Source organism: Microtus pennsylvanicus, chromosome 11, assembly GCF_037038515.1.
Source record: "Microtus pennsylvanicus isolate mMicPen1 chromosome 11, mMicPen1.hap1, whole genome shotgun sequence".
NCBI classification, from domain to species: Eukaryota; Metazoa; Chordata; class Mammalia; order Rodentia; family Cricetidae; genus Microtus; species Microtus pennsylvanicus.
Genome location: NC_134589.1, coordinates 14283148 through 14290000, shown reverse-complemented (window position 1 = coordinate 14290000; position 6853 = coordinate 14283148). Strand labels below are relative to the sequence as shown.

Below are 6853 nucleotides of genomic sequence, written 5' to 3'. Positions count from 1 at the left end.
TGGATTCATGGCAGTTAAGTGAAGGGTGATGAAGGCTTGAATTAAGTTGGCAGTTTTGGAAAGCAGTAGTAGATTTAAGAAGTATTTTGGAGATGGAGAGAGGTGGTGACTGGGAGGTGTGGGGAGGATATGCAGGTACAGGGATCCTAAGTATAAATCAGGTGAGGTTATGGTTATGGTTGGGGGCCTGAGGTAAACATGGGGATAGATTCCTAGTGGTGTAGCACGAATTATAAAAACTAGAGACAGATAATTGGGGTTCAGCCTGAAGATCAGAAAAGCAAAGCAGCTAACTACTAGAGAGACTTTACTTCTTCCAAATCTTCAGACCGAAGGGGTGAGATCCTGTCTCCAAGAATTCTCACACCCCACACTCCAGTGAGCTCTTGTCTCTTCCCCCTTATATTCTTCTCTCTGCCCAGCCACTCCTGCCTCCACCTCCCTAGTGCTGGGAGCACCTTTGTGTGAGCTCTGTTTCTCTTTTAGACAGGTTCAATCTTGTGTAGCCCAGGTGGCCTTGAACTCAGAGACCTGTCTGCCTCTGTCTCCTGGGTTAAAGGTGTGAGCCACGACTCCCTGGCTGTGTGGCTGACTAGTGTGACTGCTTTGCACTCTGATCTTCACACAAGCTTTATTTATTAAAACACAAATAATATACCTCTATACAGTGGAGCACTTGCTTCTTGTCTCATCCTGGAAACACAGAAGGTCTCCCTGGGATCTGTGCTTGGAGATCTGGCAGTGTAGAGAACGATGAGTTGTTTTTGTTTTTGTTTTTTTGAGACAGGGTTTCTCTCTATAACAGCTCTGGCTGTCTTGGAACTCACTTTGTAGACCAGGCTGGCCTCACACTCAGAGATCTGCCTGCCTCTGCCTCCCTAGTGTTAGAATTAAAGGCATGTGTTACTACTACCCGGGTGAGAATGATGAGTTATTAATTTTAGGCATTTCTATTATGGAAACTTGTGGATGCAGAAATGTGGGAAGAGGAGTGTTTGGCTGCTCAGCTCTTCCCCTTCAGTGTTGTCTCTCATCTCTTTTCTTACCGTCACCTGCAGTGAACCACATGTGCGAAGTGATCCCATGACACTGATTTTGTGTGCGGAAGGAAAGTGGCCTGGTTTGCTTTATGCTCTTCCAGAAGATTTTTTTTTTTTTTTTTTTTTTTTAGTTTTTTGATATAAGGCTTCTCTGTGTAGCTCTGGCTGTCCTGGAACTCGCTTTATAGACTAGGGTAGCTTCAAACTCACAGAGATCTGCCTGCCTCTGCCTCTGGCTTGATTTCTTCTTCCTCCTCTTCTTCTTCCTCCTCCTCCTTCTCCTCCTCCTTCTTCTTGTAGCATGAACAACGTAGATGAAAAAAACTCACAGAAATTCAATGGCTTCTGCCTCCCGCGTGCTGGGATTAACAGCATGTGCCACCACTGCCCTGCTCAATTTAAAACATTTCTTGACACTGGGCGGTAGTGGTGCATGCCTTTAATCCCAGCACCACGAGGCAGAAGCAGTCAGATCTTTGAGTTTGAGGCTAGCCTGTTCTATAGAATGAGTTCCTTGACAGCCAGGTCTACACATAGGAACCCTGTCTTGAAAAACCAAAAAAAAAAAAAAAAAAAGTATTTACTCTGTGACTAACTGTGAAACTATAGCTTCCATGACGAGGTTGATTCTGTTCCTTCTCTTAAGTTTTCCTTTATTTTATTTTGGATGGGGAGGTTGCAAGGACAAGGGACAGAGAATGAATGAGATGGAGATGCACGATGTAAAAGACACAAAGAACAAATAAAGAGAAAAAACCCATTTTCTACAGTTCTGATATGGCAGTTCAAGCTAAGGCAGGAGGATTGCTGTGAGTTTCTACTAGCCTGGGCTACATAATGAGTTCTTGGCTAGCCTGAGCTATGGCTTATGAGAGCTTGTTTTAAATAAACAAACAAACACAAAACTAAAACATTTTCCTTTGCTAAGCATTTGGAGTTTAGAAGCATTACCGCATTATGAAAGAAGGAATTCTCAATGGAATATGGTTGATAAACTTGAATTTTTCTAGTTTTCTCTCAGAAGCTTAGTTTCCTAATGCTTTTATATTTAGCAGTTAAAACTATTGTTTTTTATAATTATTATTGTGTGTGTTTGAGCATGTGTGCATGGATACGTCAGTGGACAGTTTGCTGAGAACTTAGGGGAATCAGTGCTCCTTCCACTACGTGGATCCAGGAATAGAACTCAGGTCCTCAGGTTTGGCAGCAAGTGTCTTTATCCACCGAGCTAGCTCACTGGCTCTTAAAGTTTATTCCCTCCTTCCCTCCCTTCCTCCCTCCCTTCCTCCCTTCCTCCCTCCCTGTGTATGTGTGTGTGTACTCAGTGGCCTTACATTTTAGAGAAAAATGCAAGGCTGCTGTATTGTAAGTACAGTACAATAAATAAAATTTTGCTCTTCAGGATGTTTTACCTCTGTGTCCATAGAACCATAACAGACTCCAGTCTGGACAAAACAGATGATATAGAAGCTAATACTGTGTTCCTTGTCTGGCCGGCATTCTAGTGACAATTGAATTTATACACGATAGTTCTTAGAATCCTGGTATTTTAGTTATTCTAGGTCATTTCTTTGGACAGTTCATCTGAAGTACTTACTGAATACTTTTAGTGAATGTTGTGGTTGTCCTGGGAATAAAAATGGCAGCAAATGTGATGCCTGTTTATATAAGATGGTAGTATTGGGCAGATAAACATTGTACATGATATATAATCCAAGGTAAAATGTCGGAGGCCCAGTAGTTCTGTAGCAAGGAAGGCTGGTTTGAGGAGGTCATTGAAAGCAGCACAGGATATAGGTCGGACAGAGGTTGAGAAGAGTACTGTGGGCAGGCTAACAGTGTCGTCGGGATCTGACTGCCCTTGGCGTTTGTGTGTGTGGTGCTGAGAAAGTTGGCTGGTGGCCAGAGTGAGTGACCCAGTGCTAGGTCATGAGTTTGGGCATTAGTAGGTGAGCGTCTTGGAATCATGTGCCCTCTGAGGGGTGGTGATGATTCTTTTTTTCCCCAGAGGAAGCATGACAGTTGTACCATGTAGTGAATTCCAGGCTATGCTAGCCCAGATCCATCTGTGTCTTGGCAGACCTCATGCTTTCTGCCATGGTCATGTGGGTCAGTCCGAATTTCTTTCTGTGATCATTGGAAATCACACAGACAAAATAATGCATTACACAAATTATAGGCACCTGTTAGCTTAAATGTGAATTTCAAGCCAGGCAGTGGTGCCTTTAATCCCAGCACTTGGGAGGTGGATCTCTATGAGTTCAAGGCCAGCCTGGTCTTATAGAGTGAGTTCAGGCTTCAAAGCCACAGAGAAATCCTGTTTCAAAAAAGAAAAAGAAAATGTGGATTTCAGCTTTTTTTCTGGTAGTTCTTCAAAATATCTATATTCTTTGTTTTGTAAAGAAACCTAAAAATATTTAATGTGGTTAAATCTATTAATTTAAAAATTTAAAATATGGCTAGAGTCCAGTTACTAATATTTTTTTACATTTATTATGTGTGTATGTATATATGTGTGAGTGTGCATGCATGTATACACGTATGTGAGCAAGTACATGCCCCAACATCCACATGGAGGTGAGAGGACAACTTGGCAGGAGTTAGTTCTCTCTTTCCATCCACCATGTGGGTCCTGGAGATTGAACTCAGGTCATCAAATTTGGCAGCAAAGTACCTTTACCTGCTGAGCTGCCTTATCAGCCCTGCTGGAGACAGGATTTCATGTAACCAGGCTGGCTTTGAATTCTGAGAATACCTGAGAATTTCTTTGAATTTCTCATCCTCCTGCCTCCACCTCCTAAGTGCTGGAATTGTAGGTGTGTGTCATCATAATCAGTGTTTTGTTTTGTTTGTTTTTCTCAGACAGGGTCTCTCTGTGTAACAGTCCTGGCTGACAAGAGAAATTAATGTAAAGAATTAATGCAACTGGTTGGATTTGTATCTGTGTGCATGTGTGCATGCGTGGTGTGCGCACACACGGGTGAAGGACAGAGGTGCTGGTATAAGTCCTCCTCAATTGATCTCTATTTTTTTTTTTTTGAGACAAAGTCTCTCACAGCCCTGGAGCTCACTGGTGAGGCTGGCAAGCAAGTCCCAGGATCTTCCTAGCTCTACCTTCCCAGTGCTGGAATTATAAATGTGCACAACTTTTACGTGGTTGCTGGGAATTGAACTCGGGTCCTCATGCTTGTGTTTCAAATATTTTACTCACTGAGCATTCTCCTCTGCCCCATTTTGTATTGTTTTTGGAGACTGGTTCTGGAGTTGTGGCATCTTCTTGCTTCAGCCTTCTGAGTGCTGTATGCTGCCACACCTAGTGCTATTTTCTAAATAAAATTAGGGTGGGCATGGTGGCACATGGCTTTAATCTTGCCGGCAGGTTTCTGTGAGTTTGAGGCCAATCTGGTGTAAGGAGCAGCAAGTTCTAGGGCTTCAGAAACAAACAGTAGATTTCATGACTAGGTTTGAAGGTGGATTACTAATTTGTTTCTGTCACAGACAGAGGTGCATGTAGGAGAGCCATGCTTCCATGTTGTCCGATACTGACAAGGCTTTGCCACACTGTGGCACACCACTGATTTTATTTTTTTTCCGGTATTTACTTTGGACCCAGACCAGCCATCTAGCTATGATGGCATTCTTCAAAAGGGTCCTACGTTTTGTGCCAGATGACTTTCAATGGTTGGTTATTTGGAAATGCTCCTTTTGAGGCTGCATCCTTGCTTTTCAACCCAAAGAAGAGTAAGGGAAATGCGAACATTTTCTATTTATTAATAACCCACTTTTTCCCATTTTCTAAAAGCATGTCAATCATGACACTAAGACTTATCCTTATTTTATTATTTCTATTTTATTGGTATTATTAATATTTTGTTTAAATTTAATTCTTTATTTTGTCTTCTGAGATAGGGTGTGTGTGTGTGTGTATATGGCCCTGTCTGTCCTGGAGCTCTCTATGTATACCAGGCTGATCTGGAACTCAAAAAATCTGTCTCAGTCTCCCCAGAGCTGGAATTACATGTGCTCCACTACTGCCTGGTAAAATTGACTCTCTTTTGGCGAATAGTTTCATTATTTTAATGTATATATAGTTTCTCCAGACATCAGTATACAGTCAGAATTAAGAACAATATCGAGCATGGAGAAATGGCTCACTGGTTAAGAGCACTTGGTGCTCTTGCAGAGGACATGGGTTCAATTCCCATTACCTACATCAGGCACCACTCAACCACCTATAACTCCAGCTCCCACAAGATCTGATGCCTCCGGCCTCCTGGGCACCTGCATTCATGTGGTCATTTGAACACACTAAAAACAAAACAAAACAAAAAGCCTTTATTTAAAAAAAAAGAAACATAGTGACATCCTCCAGGCTCATTCATTTTGTCCTATGTAAATGTAAACATTTATAAATATAAACATTTATAGTTTCCCCTGGCTTGTCATTGTGACCATACAGTATGCAAGCTTTATGACTGCTTACTGTTTTTTTTTTATTATTAATACATTTATCTATTTATTGGGTGTGTGTGTGTGTGTATACTCTAGTGTGCATGTGGGCGTGTGTATGCCTGTCGAAATGTGGAGGTTAGAGTATAACTTTTGGGTTATATGCTTCCACCATGTGGACTCTGGGGATCTGAGGTCTTCCGGTTGAATGGCAGGTACCTTAAACCATGAGCCATTGGTTTCACCCCCACTCTTGTAGGCTGTTCTTTTCCCTGACGAGTAGTTTCACACTGGGAGTGCTGCAGTTTGTTCACTCAGTCAGTGCTGAAGGATGTTTGCATTTCTTTTTAGCAAATATGAATAGAGCGTCTGGAAATGTTTTTATATCGGTTTCTGAGTAAATAATGATTCTCATTGTCTTGGGGTATCCAGATACAACAAGGGGTGTTGTTGAGACATGTATGTCAGTGTGTGAGTATGTGCATGTGTAACACGTGTGGAGGCCAGAAGAAGGTGACAGGAGCTGTCACTCTCTGCCTGTCCTTTAAAGGCAAAATCTGTCCTAAATCTGGGGTTCGTGTTTTCCTGGCTGGGCTGGCAGCTACAAGCTCCAGAGATCCTCCTATCTGAGCTTTCTGTGGAGCCGAGATTATATGTATGGGCCAGAAACCAGGTTTGATATGTATGTACACAGGGAACCTGACTTGGGTCCTTTGGAAGAGCTGCAAGTGCTCTTAACTGTCAAGGTGTCTGTCTATCTCCCCTTCCAACCTTTAAACTTGTCTATTCTAGTAAATGTGTTTGATAATTTAATCATAGCTTTACTTTTCATTTCTGTGATGGATGTTGAGTATCTTCTTATTGTATTAGTATTATTATTTTGGTCTTTTTGTGACAAGGTTTCTCTCTTATGTAGCAATGGTTGCCTTGAACTCACTGAAGTGATTTCTATTTTACATAAGCAGAAAAATTTTCAAATTTAGGGAAATTGACACTACCAGGTATCATGTTAAGCACTTAACAGAGTGACCCTAGGAGGGAGGTGCTAGGTTTGATTATCTGTTCATTTCCAGGTAAGCAATTGAGGGTCTCAGGTAAGTCACTTGCTCCCGGCCACCTGGCTGGTGAGTGGCAGGGTAGTGAGCTCCAATGTGGGGCCTGTGACTCGGTCTGTGTTTGCATCACCAAGTTATGCTCTTTTCTGAGGACAGATTTCAGCTTGAGCAATATTGGTTTTGCCTTTATTGCTACTTCTGTGTATAGTATTTGTATAGGGATGGGCTGGGAGCCTTGGTGGACGATTCGCTAATTGGGATCTGCGATTTATCTGTTTTTTTCCCTGTGGTTCTGGGGTTTATTCTAGG

General features: G+C 42.1%; 1 protein-coding gene across 4 annotated transcripts in view; it reads left to right on the top strand.

Moving 5' to 3' along the window:
- Helz (helicase with zinc finger) overlaps window positions 1-6853 on the top strand; it is a 141152-nt gene that overhangs the window by 14814 nt on the left and 119485 nt on the right. The gene's annotated exons all lie outside the window — the stretch shown is intronic.